The 20,898-nt window shown below is 35.0% G+C and overlaps 1 long non-coding RNA gene across 1 annotated transcript in view; it reads left to right on the forward strand.

Annotated features, from left to right (window-relative positions):
• The first annotated feature begins 234 nt into the window (after positions 1–234).
• LOC135968038 (uncharacterized) overlaps positions 235–20,898 on the forward strand; it is a 152,614-nt gene continuing 131,950 nt past the window's right edge. Inside the window, exon 1 of the long non-coding RNA XR_010582464.1 lies at positions 235–342. This is a non-coding gene — a long non-coding RNA (uncharacterized lncRNA). The remainder of the gene's footprint in view (positions 343–20,898) is intronic.

Here is a 20,898-nt window from a genome sequence, read left to right on the forward strand (position 1 = left end):
TCTTGGGTTTCAGAAAGTTAAAAACAAAATTAATCTTCTAATTTGATTAGTTTGCCAAAAATGTACCTGTTAAATTAGTTGTTTATTGCTATGGTTTGGCTGTGTCCCCACCCAAATCTCAACTTGAATTTTATCTCCCAGAATTCCCACGTGTTGTGGGAGGGACCCAGAAGGAGGTAATTTTCCGTGCTATTCTTCTGATAGTAAGTCTCACGAGATGTGATGGGTTTATCAGGGGTTTCCCCTTTTGCTTCTTCCTCATTTTGTCTCTTGCCGCTGCCATGTAGGAAGTGCCTTTCACCTCCCGCTGTGTTTCTGAGGCTTCTCCAGCCATGTGGAACTGTAAGTCCAATTAAACCTCTTTCTTTTTCTCAGTTTTGAGTATGCCTTCATCAGCAGCATGAATTTTAGATGTATTATAGAGTCATGGCATTGTGTTTTATATGTATTTAATATAAATATATGTTTTATGTTTTATATTGTTTCATCTAATGTTCCATATGCCACAGAAACTTGATTTGTAAAGGTGTAGTATCTATTTAAATAAAAATATGTGTCTCTTTGACAAATCAGAAAAACACTTTTTAGCTATTAAGCTCATATTTTATATCCTTGGATCTTACATTGCATTGATAGCTTATGCAATGATACACTAATATTCTGTAGCATTCATGGCCAATTCATTAATCTTTTAATATTTATTATATGTAGAAATATAACTGGGAGATATCTGCTGCATATAAAACTATTTCACACTAAGTTTTTAAGAATGCATTCAACATATTTAAGAAATATTTTGGTAATATTTAAGAATTCCTTGATTTTTCTAAATATTATAATTCATGCTATATCTCATATAACACTTTGATATGTATTTATTAACCATGTAATTACTTTGTGTTTATTTACATACATATATAGTGGCAAATTTATTTTTTACCATAGGTGTGAGAGAGAGCCAGCCAAGTATGTGTACACACACCGAGAGTTTACTTTTTACAAAGATAGTGCAAGTGTTTCCATCTTAAATGGAAAACCTCACCTTCCTTTTAAACAAACATATTTTAGGGCAAAATGAACAAAATCCTTTTATTGAAACATATAAAATTATCAATTTGGTTAAAACCAAATAGGATACTAGAAATTTCATTTGGCTCAATCTAATATAACATTCTGAAACAAATATATTCTGTCAATTATGTGGTTGCCATTCTTGCTGGTAAAGGTTAATAAATGATTAAACAATAGTTTACAGTTAATTTGAAAAAATTAAAGAGCTCAACAGTAATTAAGAATGAGAATATTTTAGTAGCTAATCATAAATAATACCTTTATTCTACCCGGGTGGTCTCTTGATTCATACACTTCCTGTGGTCACTGGTATGTAAATAGTTCCTTTTTGTGCTTTATGTAATTGAGGGTATTTTTCTATAAAATACTTGATTATTTTAGCAAAAAGAGTTGTTGTCATTGTATGTTTTTATAAAATACAGTTGTAATAAATTTTAAACAAAGATCAAATAAATTAAAATATATTCTATATAAATATTTACAAATAAATATATGTTTTTATATAAATATATATAAAAAATAGGCCAGGTGCGGTGGCTCACATCTGTAATGCCAGCACTTTGGGAGGCTGAGGCAGGCGGATCATGAGGTCAGTAGTTCGAGACCAGCCTGGCCAACATAGTGAAACCCTGTCTCCACTAAAAATACAAAAAATTAGACAGGCATGGTGGCGCATGCCTGTAACCCCAGCTCTTCAGGAGGCTGAGGCAGGAGAATCACTTGAACCCAAGAGGCAGAGGTTGCAGTGAGTGGAGATCCGGACCATTGCACTCCAGACTAGGCAACAGAGCAAGACTGTCTCAAAAAATAAACATTTCCATACTTACCAGGCAATTTATATATATCATGGAGTACAGTTTCCAAAATTGCATTGCTTTTTATCAACATGTTCAACTGTGTATGTTGATAGTAACAATGAAGAAAAATAACCAGGGCCAGGCATGGCGGCTCACGCCTACAATCCCAACACTTTGGGAGGCCAAGGCAGGCAAATCATGTGAGGTCAGGAGTTCGACACCAGCCTGACCAACGTGGTGAGACCTTGTCTCTACTAAAAACACCAAAATTAGCTAGGCATACTGGCGGGCACCTGTAATCCCAGCTACTCAGGAGGCTGAGGCAGGAGAATTGCTTGAACCCAGGAGACAATGGCTGCAGTGAGCCAAGAGCACCACTGCGCTCCATCCTGGGTGAGAGTGAAACTGTCTCAAAAAAAGAAAGAAAAAGAAATAAATCTAGAATTCGTTTATTCACAAATATGTCATCAACACCACAATAATTATTAATCTTTCTATTGTAAGCAAGTAGGTAATTGGATAGTGTCTTAATTTATTCAGGGTGATATAGCAAAGTACCATAAACCAAGTATCTTACAAACAACAGAAATGTGTTACTCAGAGTTCTGGTTGCCAGGAAGTTCAAGACCAAGACACAGGCATATTTGGTGTTTGTTGAGAGCATGCTTTCTGGTTCTTGTAAACACCACCTTTTCCTGAGGAAACGACTGTGTTTTCATGTGCTGGAATGCATTTTCATGTTCAGAGACAGCCCTCTGAAGCCTAGTTTTTAGGAGCACTAATCCCATTCATGAAGGCCTCATGACCTAATTACCTCCCATAAGACCCACCTCCTAATGCCTTCACGTTGGTGATTAGGTTTTTGACATATGAATTTTAGGAAACATGACACAGTTCAGATGTTTGTTCCCTCCAAATCACATGTTAAAATGTGATCTCCAATGTTAAAGACAGGGCCTAAGAGGAGGTATTTGGGTCATAGGGGCAGATCCCTTATGAATGGCTTGGTGATCTCCTCATAGTAATGAGTTCTCTGAGATGTGGTTATTAAAAGGAGTCTAGTATTGCCCCCTCTCTCTTGCTCCATCTCTTGCCATGTGACACATGTACCCCTATTCCGGCCATGCCTTCTACCATGAGTAAAAGCTTCCTGAAGCCCTCACCAGAAGCAGGTGCCTACACCTTTTCATGCTGCTAATAAAGACATACCCAAGCCTGGGAAGAAAAAGAGATTTAATGGACTTACAGTTCCACATGGCTGGAGAGGCCACACAATCATGGTGGAAGGCAAGGAGGAGCAAGTCAAAACTTAAATGAATGGCAGCAGGCGAGAGAGAGAGCTAGTGCAAAGAGACTTGCATTTTTAAAACTATCAGATCCCATGAGACTCATTCACTATCATGAGAACAGCACAGGAAAGACCTACCCCTATAATTCAATCACCTTTCACTGGGTCCCTCCCATGACACATAGGAATTGAGGGAGTTACAGTTCAAGATGAGATTTGGGTGGGGACACAGGCAAACCATACCTTTCTGCTCCTGGCCCCTCCAAACCTCACGTCCTCACATTTCAAAACCAATCCTGCCTTCCCAATAGTCCCTCAAAGTCTTAATTCATTTTAGCATTAAATAAAATATCCACAGTCCAAAGTCACATCTGAGACAAGACAGGTCCCTTCTGTCCTATGAGCCTGTAAAATCAAAAGCAAGTTAGTTCCTCCCTAGATACAATGGAATACAGACATTGGGTAAATACAGTCATTCCAAATTGGAGAAATTGGCCAAAACGAACGGGCTACAGGTCCCATGCAAGTCCAAAATCCAGCAGAGCAGTAACATCTTAAACCTTCAAAATGATCACCTTTGACTCCATGTCTCACATTTGGGTCATGCTGATGCACTAGGTAGGTTCCCATAGTCTTGGACAGCTCTGCCCCTGTGACTTTGCAGGGTACAGCCTCCCTCCCTGCTGCTTTCATGGGCTGGTGTTGAGTGCCTACATCTTTCCAGGCACATGGTGCAAGCTGTTGGTGGGTCTACCGTTCTGGGGTCTGGAGGATGGTGGCCCTCTTCTCATAGCTCCATTAGGTAGTGCCCCAGTAGGGACTCTGTGTAGGAGCTCCAACCTGACATTTCCCTTCCACACTGCCATAGCAGAGGTTCTCCATGAGAACCCCACCCCTCCAGCAACCTTCTGCCTGGACATCCAGGCATTTCCATAGATCCAGTGAAATCTAGGTGGAGGTTTTCAAACCTCAATTCTTGACTTCTGTGCACCACAGGCTCAACACCACTTGGAAGCTCCCAAGGCTTGAGGCTGGCACCCTCTGAAGCCATGATCTGAGCTGTCCTTGGCCCCTTTTATTCATGACTGGAGTGGCTGGGATGCAGGGCACCAAGTCCCTAGACTGAACACAGCAAGGGGACCCTGGGCATGGCTTACAAAACCATTTTTTTCCTCCTAGGCCTCTGGGCCTGTGGTGGGAAGTGCTACTATGAAGACCTCTGACATGCCCTGGAGACATTGTGCCCATTGTCTTGGGGGTTAACATTTGGCTTCTCGTTACTTATGCAAATTTCTGCAGCTGGCTTAAATTTCTCCTCAGAACGTGATATTTTCTTATTTACTGCATTGTCAGTTGCAAATTTTCTAAACTTTTATGCTCTGCTTCCCTTATAAAACTGAATGCCCATAACAGCACCCAAGACTCATCTTGAATGCTTTGCTGCTTAGAAATTTCCTCTGCCAGATACTCTAAATCATCTCTCTCAAGTTCAAAGTTCCACAAATCTCCAGGGCAGGGACAAAATGCCACCAGTCTCTTTGCTAAAACATAACAAGAGTCACCTTTGCTCCAGTTTCCAATGAGCTCCTCATCTCCATCTAAGACCACCCCAGCCTGGACCTTATTGTTCATATCACTATCAGCATTTCTATCAAAGCCATTCAACCAATCTTTAGGAAGTTCCAAATTTTCCCACATTTTCCTGTGTTCTTCTGAGCCTTCCAAACTGTCCCAGCCTCTGCTTGTTACCCAGTTCCAAAGTCATGTCCACATTTTCAGGTATCTTTTCAGCAGCACCCACTCTACTGGTACTTATTTACTGCATTAGTCTATTTTCATGCTGCTGATAAAGTCATATCCAAGACTGGAAAGAAAAAGAGGTTTAATGGACTTACAGTCCTACATGGTTGGGGAGACCACACAACTATGGTGGAAGGCAAGGAGGAGCAAGTCACATCTTATGTGGATGGTGGCAAGCAAGAGAGACAGCTTGTGCAGGGAGACTCCCGTTTTTAAAACCATCAGACTTCATGAGACTCAATCACTATTATGAGAACAGCTCAGGAAAGACCTGCCCCCATAATTCAATCACTTCCTACTGGGTTCCTCCCACAACACATGGGAACTGTAGGAGTTATAATTGAAGATGAGATTTGGGTGAGGACACAGTCAAACCATATCACCATGCTGCTTGTACAGCCTAAAGAACTGTGAGCAAAATAACTCTCTTTTCTTTATAAATTACCCAGACTTTATAGTAACACAAAATGGACTAATACAGAAAATTGGTACTGGGGTTAGAGTGTTGCTATGAAGATACCTGAAGATTTAGAAGCAGCCTTGGAACTGGGCATTGGGCAGAGGTTGGAAGAGTTTGGAGTGCTCAGAAGACAGGAAGATGAGGGGAAACATATGTAGCCCATAGCAATCACGAAGAGTTTTAAGCCAAAGCAAATATTGTTTAGCTCCCATAACTTAAGTGTTCAAGGCATGTGTGACTTATTCTAATTGCATAATCATAAGCTATCATTTGACTCTGTGCCCTATAAATTGGTTTAATATCCAGAGTGTATATGGAGAGCTCCCCAAAGCAGAAGAGTCTCCCTTATGATTCCAAGAGTTTCTGGCCCCATAATATTCTATCACTATAAATATTCTTTATCATTATGTCTTACAAAACTTTTTAAAGTCATAAAAACTGGGATAGATAATTGATATTTTTTACTTTTGTATTACTTCAGAAAATGCTGCACAATCTTATTTTAGACTTGTGGGGGTCCTAGTTGTCATTAATACATGATAAGTGATCAAAAATATGTAAATAAGGATTGGTATTACTATGACCACTCTTGTATAATTGCTGTTAAAAATGAATCATTAATATATTTCCAATTTAATAAATCAGTGTATATAAATATAGTACTGCTTATATATGTATATATTACATACATATGTTTGAAACTGCTGCATCAAGTAATATTTTTTGTCTTAATTTTTGTAGAACCTGATTTATTTTAGTTATAGGACCACTGCAGTGCTTCTGCTCTATAACTTGGAGTATGTGCACTTTCTATTTAGAAAAGTGATCTCCAACAATGAAACTCATCCTTTGATTAGAATCATTAAAAATGAAAAGCCACCCTAATTTTTGGCTATGGTGTGAGCCCTAATTTCTTCCCATCCCAAACACAGCTGACTCTAACCTAACACAACACTAAGTGGAAAATTTTAATTTCTCCTTCATCCCTACTACCTTTCAAATGGCAATTCTGATTGTGAAAAGTGTCTACTGTGATCTGAAAATCCAGGTGAGAAAACTCCTGGGACACCTGAACATTGTACTTGTGCTGGAGCCCTCAGGTCTATTGACGAATGTTGACAATGGGTAGGAGACTAAATGGGTTCCATGTAAAAAATATCCCTGATTTTTCTATAGTCTTTTCTTACACCCTGACAACTAAAAGTTTTAAAAGTTTACAATGGTCTTTGGAGATTCTCTAAAATTAATTCTATAACATTGTATTAATGTTGTGAAGGGAAATGAGTTGCCATTGATGTTTTCCATCAGCATGATTCCATACTTGAATGACAACTTCAAATCTTTCTCAAGGCTTAAAGGTTCCAAATAATTTGTGCCACTGTTATGTAAATGGCTTCATTTCCTATTGCCCATTTTTTCCTCTCATATACTTGAGTCATATAGGCCAATTATTTTGTCAAGCTTGTTTCCATTACAGGACATATCACTTTCTGCTCCCCTTGGAAAATTTGTTCATCAGTTGTTCACAAATTTTATCCCCTCATTTTAGTCAAGTCCTGTCAAGGTTAAGTTCTCTTCACCTTTCTTTATTTCTTCACATCACTCAACAGTGTCCAACATTTCATATATGTTTATATGTAAATATGTGAATGTATGCATATATATGCATGTATCTCTATATGTGTGTGTGTGTGTGTGTGTGTATGCACTGTTTCTTTAAATAGTATGTACAGGTCATCCATATGGGTTTCTATTTCAGTCTTGTCAGTCTTAGCCTCTACTTTATCCTCACTAAACAAAACAGTGACTGGCCTGTAATAAGACTTCAATGAATATTGCTTTTATCAATGAACTATAGATAAAATTGATCTGTATCTAAGAGATATTCCTCAAAAGTTATGTGGCTGACACCAAAACTTTTGGCGATTGCTGTGGGCTAAATATGTTTCTCCTCATCTTCTCCTCATCTTAGCTCTCCAGACTCTTTCAACCTCTACCCAAAACCAGTTCTAAACCTGCCTCAACATACTACTGAGTATGTTACTCGCTAGTGTAACAACTATTAAAATCACTCAACAGAGTAAAATAGAAATAGAAAAATAGTCATGACTGTAGTAAATACTTATACTTCTGATGTGATAATCACTATGCCGAATGTTTTATATTTATTTTACTTTTAGTCTCACAGTGTAATAGTCAGTTTTTATGCTGCTAATAAAGACATAACTGAGACTGACCAATTTACAAAAGGAAGAGGTTTATTGGACTTACAATTCCACATGACTGGGGAGGCCTCACAGTTATTATGGAAGGCAAAGAGGAGCAAGTCACATCTAAAGAGAGAGCTTGTGCAGGTTAACTCCTATTTTTAAAACCATCAGTTCTCATGAGATCCATTCACTATCATGAGAACATCAAGGGGTAGACCTGCCCCATGATTCAGTCATCTCCCACCAGGTCCCTTCCACAATATGTGGGAATTATGGGAGCTACAACGTGAGATTTGGGTGGGGACACAGAGCCAAACCATATCACACAGTAATAATACATATGAGGCCAACCATTTCACTTTCATAGATACAGAAATTGTGACTGAGCCTATTAAGTGATAGAGCTGTGCTCACATCTAAGTTTACATCACTTGGAAGTTGTTTTGCAAACACACTATAGTTGTTTATAGTGTGTGCAAAAACCAACGGATTTTGTATCAATTATAATAGAACAATGGTAGATTTTGCAATATAACGTACCTGGAGAGAATAGTAACATCTTAAACTTAGTTTTAATACTTCCAATGTGTTTTATTTATGAATTATTTTATTACAAATGATTGTTCTTTAAATCATTTTTATGATTTTTATTTTATTTTATTTTATTTAAACATTTTTGGTAGTGTTTTATATACATGCCATCTTGGTGCTTTGCTTCTTATTTCCTTTACTTTATTATTTCTTGAAATTTCCCTGCTATCTTATAGCAAAACTCAATGTTCTCACTTAAACATTAGATGTAACCACATTCTAGTTGGCCTTGCAGCTATCTGCAGATAATTCTACATCTGTCTTAGCAACACGGAGGGATCAATGCATCTTTTAAAGTATGACCATCATTTTGTTTTCTGTTACAATTTAGTAGATATTTCTTCTCTATGCTTTAGGAACTTGTTTTCCTTTTTGCTTCAAACAAGATATTTACCAAGTCCTACAAAAATCATATTTTGCAAGGATTTTTTCCATGCACTTCTGAAAAACAAAGGAGTAAAATGGAGTGTGGATTCATAGAGACAGGTGCTGCAGAAATCCCTGGCTTGGTCCTTCCAATGAGCGTTTATAATTCTTAAAAGAGTAATTTGCTTAATTTTAATTTTGCCTTTCCAGGGCATCTCTAGAGCTGACAAAATATGATTCAAAGCAAAGATATATTATTTTCTTCCTCTCTCTTTTCAGAGAAAGAGCCGCTTTTAATGCTTCATTTGGGTACAGAATTAAAAAGACTTAAAAGTCACATTATTATAAAAAAGAGAAGAACACAACTCTCTAATTGTTCACAGGAAATGTGTAGGAAACAGCAACTCTTGGATCCTTTCTGACATATCTTCTGGGTTTTTGATAGTTTTATGTTTAGGCAAGGCTATAAAGTGATGAAACCAACAAAAGGAAGGTATGGTTGACTTCATGTTCCATACTGTGAACAGGAGGGATAGATATTCCTTTCAAAAATGTTTCTCCATCACCAACCTCTGATACTGTTAAGATTAAAAATATGAAAATCACCACACTTTTCCTTTTTCATGTAGATAAACTGATGCCCAGGATGTGCCATTCAATGTTTTGCTTTCCTTGAAGGCATTTGGAGGCTTTCAAATAGGTTTCATAATTCAGGTAAAGACAATATAATTTCAAAGCTCCAAAATTATCTGTTGCACATAAATGTCTAAGGTAGAATAGGTTGCTTAGGCAGACAGTTGTGTATTTTTATTTCAGGGAAATATAAAATAGCATTTTCTTAATGTGTGTCTTGGACTATAGTTACATGATTCCCAGGGTGTGGTACAAACGAGGAATAAGTTGAATTTGTACATTCTAGTGAATAAAGTGGGTGTGACATACTATCAGCAAGCAGTCTTTAATTCCAGATAATGTCTTATTTAACATGCATGCCTTTTGTCGTACTTATTATGAAAATCAAGCTGTTAATAAATTGCGTAGCTTAAATAACTAAAATTTAGAATAACTGCAGTACTTTATTTCTAATATAAGATATTGTTTATTTTATGTTGTTTTTTTCTGATTTTTGAAAAATAAAATAACTGTATATGCAACTTCATTATAGATTATTATAGTATAGAAGTACCTTAGCTACACTTTTCAAAGTTTTAGAATATAATACATTCTTTCTTTTCAATAAAAGTAACCCATTGATACTGATTAAAGTGGAAGTTATCAGAGTTACATCTTCTTAAAACCAGACACTCACACAGTAAGAACAATTCTAATACTACATATATTTGTTTTATACTTACATATATACAACAAAATATTTTCAAAATAATTATTACTGAGTTTCTCAACATTCACTTTATTTTGCTTCACGTACTAGATTTATGATATACGTACAATTTTAAAGGTACAAAATATTAAATAAAAAAGGAAGACACAAAGACAGGTTCCAAATCATCTCAAGAAAAGGAGTTTTGAATTATTTGAGCAGTAGCAGATTGAATGGATATAGCTTATGACAGATTTATTTCTGCTTTTCAAAATTCCTATTAGTTCAAATGAAAATTATGAGATACACTATTAGAAAAGCAAAAATATATTTACTCAAATAGTTTACATCTTAATGTTGTGCTTTGTAATTATAGCACTATATTTTGTTATGTGAGAAAAAGCTAAAGATTTCTTTCTTTGAATATTTTTAAAAATACAAATTATCTTTGTTTTGTCGTCTTAAAAATGATTTTTGTGTGTCTAAAGCTATGAGGTTTTAAAAAATTGGGTATATTACCACTTCAAAAATTATTTGGGAACAAGTTAGGTTATAAATTAAGATAATTAAGATATTAAAAGAACATGTGAACATCTATCCAGTTACATGTACATCAAATAAAAGACTTAATTTCAGTTTAATACCTTCCTACCAAAAAATGTTTATTTTTAAATTAAGCTAAATAAGGCTTCTTATAATCAGTAATATTCAAATATGAACAAGAGAAGTAAAATATTTAGACACCTTAAATGTTTTAGGAAAGTGTTAAGATTTAGTCATCTGAAATATTAAGCATTTGTAATGTTGGTATTTCTTTTACAAAATAAGTTTTTCTCCAGAATTTGGAAGTTGCAGGGAAAAAAAAAAAAAACAATTAAGGAATACCTTTGCAGTTGCCTTGTCTGATAGTGGTTAGAATAAAATTTCAGTCTTTAGTCAAAGTCAGGAGCGTTGCTGCAGCTAGATAAAGAAGCTATTACCCTCTAAAGACAGCTGCTTTGGGTGAATGGTTTTGTGTTTCGTTTATCATAACAATAGGTGATAAGGCTAATAAGAAGTTGTGCACTGCTAATGGTGGTGATAAGAAATGACAGGACATTACTCTTGAGTAAATCTAGATATGATCAAATGTTGAATTGGCTCAGTGTTGCCAAGTAAGCTGTCTACTTTAATCACAACAACAAAAGAAAATATCTTTAATATAGAATACCTTTAGGAAAAAATAACTTGGGAGTCTGAATAGCTCTAGTTCTTAGTCTAGTTTTCTACACTGAAACATTATTTTCATAATTTAGTTTTTGATCATTTAAGTGTGTCTCGTGAATATGACAGCAAGCACCTATCAAGGAGTTTGTGTTTATGTGGGAATGCAAAGAATTCGGCCTAGAAAGGAAGACATTAGAAATCACTGAACTAGCTGGGTGTGGTGGCTCATGCCTTAATCCCAGTACTTTGCAAGACTTAGGTGGGAGGAGTGCTTGAAGCCAGAAGTTTGAGACCACCTTGGGCAACATAGTGATAACCTGTCTCTGTGAAAAAAAAAAAAAAAATTACCTGGGCATTGTGGTGCGTGCCTGTAGTCCCCACCACTCAGGAAGCTGAGGTAGGAGGATCAGTTGAGCCTAGGAGTTCAAGGCTGCAAAGACCTATGATCACGCCTCTGTCCTCCAGTCTGGGCAACAGGGTGAGATCATATCTATCTAAAACAAACAAAAAGAAGGAAAGAAAGAAAGAAGGAGAGGAGAGGAGAGGATTATGGTCCAGGTCGAGCACAAAGAATTACCATTCAGAGGTGACATTTGAGTTGATACTGAAAATGGAGTAGATTCACTAGGTAGGTAAGGAAAGAATATGTTAATACAGGAAACAAACAGGGCAAAGGGCAGATGTGAGAATGAATGGATGTGAATGAACTGCAAACTATAGGTTACATGGAGAGGGTGCTTCTTTTGTGTGTCTGTTGTGCAGGTAGACACGGTATCCTTCATTTGGCCCATATATCACAGTATAGTGTGTAAATTATCCTAAGAGAAGAGGTTTGCCTCCCATATCCATTTGCTTTCATTGTGTTGGGATTTATCACAGATTAGACATGCTAGATTAATTTGTATTCCGTCTTGTTTTATCTTGTTTTAACATAATTTATATTCAAGTCTATGGTCAAGTTTGCCATTTGGAACCATGTTTTTGTGAGCTGTTTCATCTATGAAAACCGTTGAAATAAATATTGAGCAAATTGACTTAAGCAATCTTTCAAATTGCTGAAAAAATAATTTTCAAAAGGCAAATGTTTTTATTATTAATACAAGTTTCTACATTAAAATGATTGAACTAAATTTTACTATTAATCCAGAACATATTTGGGGGTATCAGAGGTCTCTTTCTAAAAATGAAATGTCTATTGGTAGCATAAGAAACAACTCTGAAATAAAAAAATTCTGACATAAAAGTTATTATCTTGCTCAAGAATCTTAATAACTTTTATGACTTATGGCAATGACCTTCAAACATTTTTTATAACAGAATTCATAAATAATGGTCACAAGCCCAGTGACTGTTTGTTTGCTAATATTCCTATACTGTTTTATCCTATACTGTTCTATTGTAACCATTATAAAAGATTTCAAAATTATAAATAAAATGAAGAAATAATGATACAAATTATTATTTTAAAACTTGGTACGGATAGTACCAACTTCTTAAGTTAGTTTTCAGTATTAAATAGACCTTGCATGTGGAAAATCAGGGCAATGAGTGGCATCCAGCAAGCACTTGATAAAGGTTAGTTTGTGTTATCATTGCTGCTACTGGTACTGAACACCTTGCTGGCCGAAATGCCCTTTTTTGTAGTTAGATAGCCCAGCAAATTCTTTTTTTCACTCTCAGCATTTCCTTAGGTCTGGACTTCTGATTTTGTAAGCAAATAACTGCTATTACAAAATAATTTTATACTTTAAACAGTACTGTAATGTGAAGAATGGTTATATTTGAAATTGATTTATTTAAGTCACTGGTAGAAATGAATAGATATAAGATTAATTTAGAAATTTTATGTTGACTTTGTTATCATATACATTGTATCTGAATGTAGTTTTTCATACCTCAGCACTTCATTTCAAAGTATAAAAGAAAGTTCTGATTCTGTCAGGTTCAGCATAAATAAATGCAGGGCTTATAGCCACAAGGTAGATTAAGCTGCATTTGTCATTTTCTTTACGTTTAATGAAAAGAAAGTTATGTTATGTTTTGTTTCTTTCTCAGAGTTATATTTACTGTCCTTGCTATTCAGAAGTTTTTCTTTGAAAAACTGCAGGATTCTGTTTTCTTGTTCTTTGATAGTATTAAAATATAACTCTGAATAGATACTTAAACATTGTGATGACATGAACATGAACATACTTTTTACAATAAAAGTGTGCATATATAGTAACACTTGTGTAATGTACTGGATAAGACACTCAATATATTTTTGCATGTAATTTATAAATTCATGTGTGTATACCTTGTGGGAACACAATAACACAGTATTATTGTTTATAGTTTGTAGTATATATAGATATATATAAACATACTCAGATATGCAATTTCCATACCTATTGCTTACTTTTAAAAATAAGCAATTGATAAATGAAAATAAGTAAAACAATTTATTCACAATACTATAGTGATAACTCATGCTACATATTTAAAATACTTTTAGATTTCATTGTATTACACAATTACATGATGATATCCATATTCTATTTAAATTTTATATCCCATATTTATTTTTAAATTATATAAGTTTATGCCACAATGTCATTGAAAATTCCTATTATAAATAATTTCAAAGGATGTAGAATATTCTGTGACATGTGTATTTTGCTTAGGCTAAATATGAGGTCATCCATCATTCCTTTGATTTTGCTACCCCATAGCCAATCTACTGGGAAATTCTGTTGAGTAAATTTTCAAAATATACTCAGAATCAGAACATTTCAACTCTGTTTTTTTTGGTAAATAAAATAATGTCCTAAATTAGACAAGGTCAATTTCTCGTTCAAAAATCTGTGGTTTCACATTGCTGAAAGAGGAGTAAACTGTACAAGTACATATAAATCAGTAAAAAATTACTCAAAAGTAATGCTGAGATATTCATAATCAATTTGGCACATATAAAAATATATTAAAGGCCTATGACAAAGGACATTAAAAATTTCAAATTAATTACCTTATAGTAAAAGTATAAAAATTATAATATTCAAGAAGATATATTATATATGTATATTATATATATAAAATAGCATGTATTAGGGTTCTCTAGAGGGACAGAACTAATAGGATAGATACATATATAAAGGGAAATTTATTAAGGAGTATTGACTCACACGATCACAACGTGAGGTCCCACAATAGGCTGTCTGCAAGCTGATGAGCAAGGAAGCCAGTCCGAGTCCCAAAGCTGAAGAACTTGGAGTACAATGTTCAAGGACAGGAAGCATTCAGCATGGGAGAAAGATGTAGGCTGAGAGGCTAAGCCAGGCTAGTCTTTTCATGTTCTTTTCTCTGCTTTTTATTCTGTCAGTGCTGGCAGCTGATTAGACTGTGCCCACCCAGATTAAGGGTGGGTCTGCCTTTCCCAGCCCACTGACTCAAAAGTTAATGTCCTTTGACAACACCTTCACAGACACACCTAAGACCAATACTTTGCATCCTTCAATCCAATCAAGTTGACACTCAGTATTAATCATCACATAGTATATAGAGAAAAAATGTTTAAGCCTAGAAAAAATCAAATGCAATAATGGAAATAACTATTTTAAATCAAATCCTACATAAAATTAAATTTGTGATAAAGGAGATTTCAGGTTAAAAATATTAAAGAAATTGTTTGCTCTTCTGCAAAATTGGCCAATCAAAGCACAAAGAGAAAATGTGGCATGCTATGTGCAAATATGTTAAAGTGCATTTTTCACTGAAATAAGGGATAGTTACAGCCCCAAGGCAAATTAACAGACTTGGAAGAATATTTCAGGCACTGAAACTCTAGTAGAGTTATTGATTAAGCTTTTCCATTGTCAACTCCCCCTAGACTATATTTCAAGGATAAATAATAGTAAAACAAACAAACAAAAAAGATCAGTATCAGTCTAACTTAGATATAGTATAAAACAGTGAATAAAAAATGTTAAATAAGTGGTCCAAGAAAACTAACTGAATTCAGACAGAGAAATCTCCATTGGCTTACAAGATTACAAACCATGTCTCCAGCAGAGTTCAGAATCCAATGTAGGGAAAAACAAAATACAGAAATAGAAACTATATTAAAGCAAACAAAAATAGAATAAACATGACATAAAACGCATTAAAGGCATAGGGGACAATTTTAAAGAAATCATCAGAAGAAACATAAGAACAAAATTGTAAAGCTGATTATACAAAAGATGGGAGATAAAGGGAAGATGTAGGCTGTCTTGCATATGAGTAATTCATGGCCTGGTGTAGCAAAGGGCATGATTTCAATTGAAAAGTATCTTCAAAGACACAAGAAGCAAATCTAAGAAATAAGGATTAACGCTGTTGATGAGAAGGAAACATGATATTCAAAGATAACTTGTTTCAAATCAATTATCACAAAAACAATTTCCAAATGAATTTACTAACGCAAACATATGGGTGTCATCTATGATATGGACATTAAACATAAAGCAGAAGTCATATGCTAACTTGTATGTAGCATGGATAAATTAACAGTCATAGATGAGGATCCAACTTTTTGCAGTTTAAGAGTTCCATGTCCCAGCTTCTCTTGCTAACTTGGCTTCTGTGAACAGCTTCTCTATCTACCCAAAATTAAGCATTCTCTAAGGTATTGCACACAAACCTGAAAGAACTCTGTGGGAGTAGAGCATCCATGATTGCCTGAGGCTTTCTACAGAAAGAATAAACAAGACAAAACGATGGGTATTAGATAAACTTTTCACAAAATAATATAAATATGAACCCATAAACGAAATGGAGAAGGTAACAAAGGAGTTGTGTAAGTATTAAATCTATTAAAACAGGATGAATTAGCTGTAGGGTTTGTGTTAAAAAAATATAAATATTATAAAAGTTTACATTAGAATCTTAAAGATATAATTATTGTTAGCATTAGTTAATGGAAGATGAGAGGACTGACATAGTACTTAATTTTTGGAGCAGGGAGTCACTAGATAGTGATGAATTATGTTTAAAATCCACAAGTACTCCAACAATGTAATATTTTTCATAATTTTAATTAAATTTAAGTGGATTTTTAAAATTATAATTTCTTGTTATGAAGAAATACTTATTAGAAGTTCACAGATATCTTTTGCTTTGCGTATCTTTTTCTTCCGATAAATTTAAGTGCAATTTATTGTAATATATTCTGAGATAATAAAGATTGATTATATTTTATAAAATACTATCTGTCTATGGACTCTATATTATCTGTTTATCTAACACCTACATTTACATGTACATAGAGACATGTAATTTTTGTTTGTTTGTTTGTTGCTTGTTTTGGGATGGAGTCTCGCTCTGTTGTCCAGGCTGGAGTGCAGTGGTGCAATCTCGGCTCACTCCAAACTCCGCCTCCCGGGTTCACGCCATTCTCCTGCCTCAGCCTCTGGAGTAGGTGGGACTACAGGCACCCACCACCACGCCCGGCTAATTTTTTGTATTTAATAAAGACGGGGTTTCACCGTGTTAGACAGGATGGTCTCGATCTCCTGACCTCGTGATCCACCCGCCTCAGCCTCCCAAAGTGCTGGGATTACAGGCATGAGCCACCGTGACCGGCCAGTCTGGGGTATTTTTAACAACGATTCTTTGTGGGTGATAAAATTTGTGGTGTTTTCCTTTTTTAAAAAAAAAAGCCTCTTGATTTCTTGGAATCTTTGGTAAAGTGCATATTCTATATACTCTGTCGTGCATATGCTCTATATTACAGCTATAAAATCCATCTACAGTGTACTGTGTATTATTCTATTACAAGAATATACCACATTTTACTTATATATCCTGCTTTTGGTGAATAATTGAGATTTCATTAATTAAGTTGGTTTTCCTTCCTTTTCATAATGCTGCATTAAAACCATGAACCTCTCAGTGACTTTCAGTACAAACTTTTATGCCATATTTATGTGTCTCTAGGTTGACTGAAATATGGGAAATACTATAATGAACTCACGTGGATTAAACAGAACAAAGAACTCATTTAGGTTTGTTTCCTGTGTCATTCAGGGACTAAAGCTGAAGGAGCAGCTGATTCCTGTGGATTATTCTTTTTATCATGAAGGATAAAACTTCAGGTGGACTGGAAGTTACTCAATTTGTAACCCCAGCTTCAACCTAGTATACTGTCAATATGCCTTTATTACATTAGTAAAGTTAGTCATTTAGGCGAGTTGAAACTCAACAGAGAGGTCATAGATACACGACTTACCCTTCTGGGAGGCACTAGAATGATAGATCATAAAGGAAGTGGTTATGTAATTTCATTTTGTAGGAAGGTAGGAAAAAGTTAGAAATAATAATATACTACTAGGTTATTATCTGGGTTATTTTCAACATTTGATTATTAGGAATAACACTACTGTAAACACTCTTGAACAGATCTCTTGATACAAAATGGGAATGTCTTTTTGTTCAATATATAAGTATTAGGTTAGTGCAAACATAATTGTGGTTTTTGCCTTTACTTTTAATGACATTACTTATTCAGTTGAGTAATAAATTATGCATACATTCAGCTATAATTCATAATGTCAAACAGTAGTCCAAAAACTGTTTACCAATTTGTACCCACGATTAGTCTTGCTAACATTTTGTTTAGAATATTTTTGTTTAATTCAGAAATGAGATTGATTTACACTTTGTTCTTTCTGAAGAACATATAAAATAAGCTTTCATTTTGTTTTGTTAATCAAGATTATGTTGAGATCATTAAAATAGTGAAGACGGTCTTCTCAGGGATAGTTTGTGTCATATTAGTCATATTTGCAGTCTTTTAGCTTGTCTGATTCCTTTATTATCGGAATCATGTGTGAATACGTATTGATTGTTTTTCTTGTTCTTTTTGGTTTTGTGGTTCTTGTCTACCTGGTAATTGTTAAATGAATGCTATATCTTGTTTATGAAGAATATGTAAATTATTGGTATTCATTATCCTCCAGTAAGGATTGGATTATTTTTATCGCTAGCAATCAGAGAATTCCCAAGCATCCTTGATTCTGTCAGGAATCTTCGTATTTCAAGACTAGAAGTCAAGCTTTGTGAAGGCTAATCCTTTCTAATTCACCTTCGATCCAACTGTGTAGTCCCTCTGTATTTTCAACTCAAAGTTTGGAATGGTTTCCTGAAGTCCTCCTCCTTGGTGGATAGTGTGTGTGTGTGTGTGTGTGTGTGTGTGTGTGTGTGTGTGTGTGTGTGTGTGTGTGTGGTGTTCCTGGCAATTTTTAGAAGCTTTTTTACCATCTTAGCTGCTACTTTTGTTTTTTTACTCTTCTTGCAAGTTCAGGAATTGACAAAGTCCTCAGGGGAAATTGGTACATGAATTTCAGGCTCACCTCTCTGAGGTTTCCTTTTCTCCTGGGTCTTGGTCTCTCAAGTCTTGGTCTCTCAAGATGAGCTGGTAATCTTGAAATGTGACTGCAGATCCTGCCCAGAACCAAGACTTTTTACTTGGCCTTCATACCCAGTGCTTAGGATCTGCACATAATCCAAGGGAGGAAAGAAAATTAAAAGCAGAACTATTCAACACATTTCTCTTCTTTTTCTCCTCTCTCTGGAAGATTGTCTACACAAAGCCTTAGTTGTCTTAGCTGCCCTCTGATAATGCATGTAGTTTTGTTTTGTATTTCTGTCTATGTAGTTGTTCTTAGCACGAAAGTTCTTATTATACAAATTATTCAGACAAATTTCAGGTAGAAATTAGAAAATAACAAATTTTAACTTATAAAGTATTAATATTTAATAACATATAAATTACCTGGTACCTATGTGTGAGAAAACAAATAAAAAAAAATCCTCCAAATGACTATCTCAAAAGAAAACACATATTATCTAAGTATTCATTCTCCAAAGCAGAATAAGATGTAAATTTTTAAATTCCCACTTACTTATGATTTCTTATACTGATATTTTATGTAAGTGTATGTATTTATATAATATTGTGTATTGTGATATACTGTTGAGTAATATTTAATATATTTAATTAAATTATATAGTTAATTGAGTTATGAAATATGAAAAATATATTATCTAATATAATCTAATGGTATTTTAAACATTTCACTTGTCTTTTTTAACGTTTTATAAGTATATATAACATATAGAATATATGCTTTTTTAATGCAAAAAAAGTCAATATTTAAGCAAGAAAAATCTACAGCTTCTCTCTTTCTCTTCTTTTCTGTTTTCTTTTCTTCCTTTTTTTTTTTTGTTCAGAGAAAGGGTCTCACTCTATTGTCCAAGCTGGAGTGCAGTGGCACAATCATAGCTCACTGTAACCTCAAACACCTGAGCTCAAGGGATCCAGGTACATGTCACCATGTTTAGATAATTTTCAATTTTTTTTGTTGTTTTTTGAGACGAAGTTTCACTCTTGCTGCCCAGGCTGGAGCACAATGGCACAATCTCAGCTCACTGCAACCTCCACCTCCTGGGTTCAAGCGATTCTCCTGCCTCAGCCTCCTGAGTAGCTGGTATTACAGGCAACCACACCACGCCCAGATATTTTCTGTATATTTGGTAGAGATGGGGTTTCACCATGTAGACCAGGCTGGTATTGAACTTCTGACCTCAGGCCTTCTAATCCACCCGCCTCAGCCTCCCAAAATGAATTTTTTTTTTTTGTAGAGATGTGGTCTCAATATGTTCCCCAGGTTGATCTTGAACTTCTGTCCTCAAGCAATTCTCCCTCCTCAGCTTTCCACATTTTGGAATTACAGGCATGAGTCACCAAGCCCTGCCTACAGCTTTAAAATCATTCAATAAGAAATTTCTTTACCACAGATATTTCAAATCCCTGCCTAAATCACTATATTAGTCGTTCTTGCATTGCTATAAAGAACTACCTGAGAATGGGCAATTTATAAAGAAAGGAGGCTTAATTGACTCACAGTTCCTCAGATTGTACAGAAAACATGACTGTCAGGAGAGCAAGAGTGAAGGAGGAAGTGCCACATACTTTCAAACAACCAGATCTCATGTCTCATGAGAACTCCATCACGAGAACAGCAAATCTGCCCCCATGATTCAATCACCTCCCACTAGGTGCCTCTTTCAACACTGGAGATTACAGCTCAACATGAGATTTGGGTGGGGACAGAGCCAAACCATATCAATCACAGAAAATACAGTAGCCATTTTTTATATATATACATAAAACATATATTTATAAACATATATATATGTTTTTAAGATGTTTTTCTGTGAATACTGAATTACTATATTCTATATACTAGGTGAGGTATATACTACCAACAAAAATTAGTTAATAAAAATCTCTACTATTTACTATTTATTCAGTGTCATCTGCTATGAAAAATCCTTTATAAACCCAATAGGATTTTCTTCCCAAACTTTCAATTTTGAAAAATTGTAAACCTTGCAAGCCAATTTTGTCTTCCAAATCCCATTCTCCACTATAACTGTAACAAACTAGTGCTCTTTCGAAAGAGAGTTGATTCCAGGGCCAAGACAGAAAACGTGAAAGTGAGACTAAAACAACTTGTGCCAAAAAGAAAGGTAGTGCTCAGAAATGGGATTTGATTTTCTTCACAGAAAAACTCTACAAAAGTGATTATTCCCGTTAATGAAACGGGTTCAAGTGCCTTTCCTAATGACTGATTTAATCCCTGTTCTGATTTAAACTTCAGCTTTTTCCCCCCATCCATTTACTCACCTGTTTATTCAGTTAAATTTGTTGAGTATTTTTTGTGTGCCAGAAATGACATTACACTTTAAAAATACAGAAGGCTAGGCTG

The sequence above is a fragment of the Macaca fascicularis genome, chromosome 17, assembly GCF_037993035.2.
Source record: "Macaca fascicularis isolate 582-1 chromosome 17, T2T-MFA8v1.1".
NCBI lineage: Eukaryota > Metazoa > Chordata > Mammalia > Primates > Cercopithecidae > Macaca > Macaca fascicularis.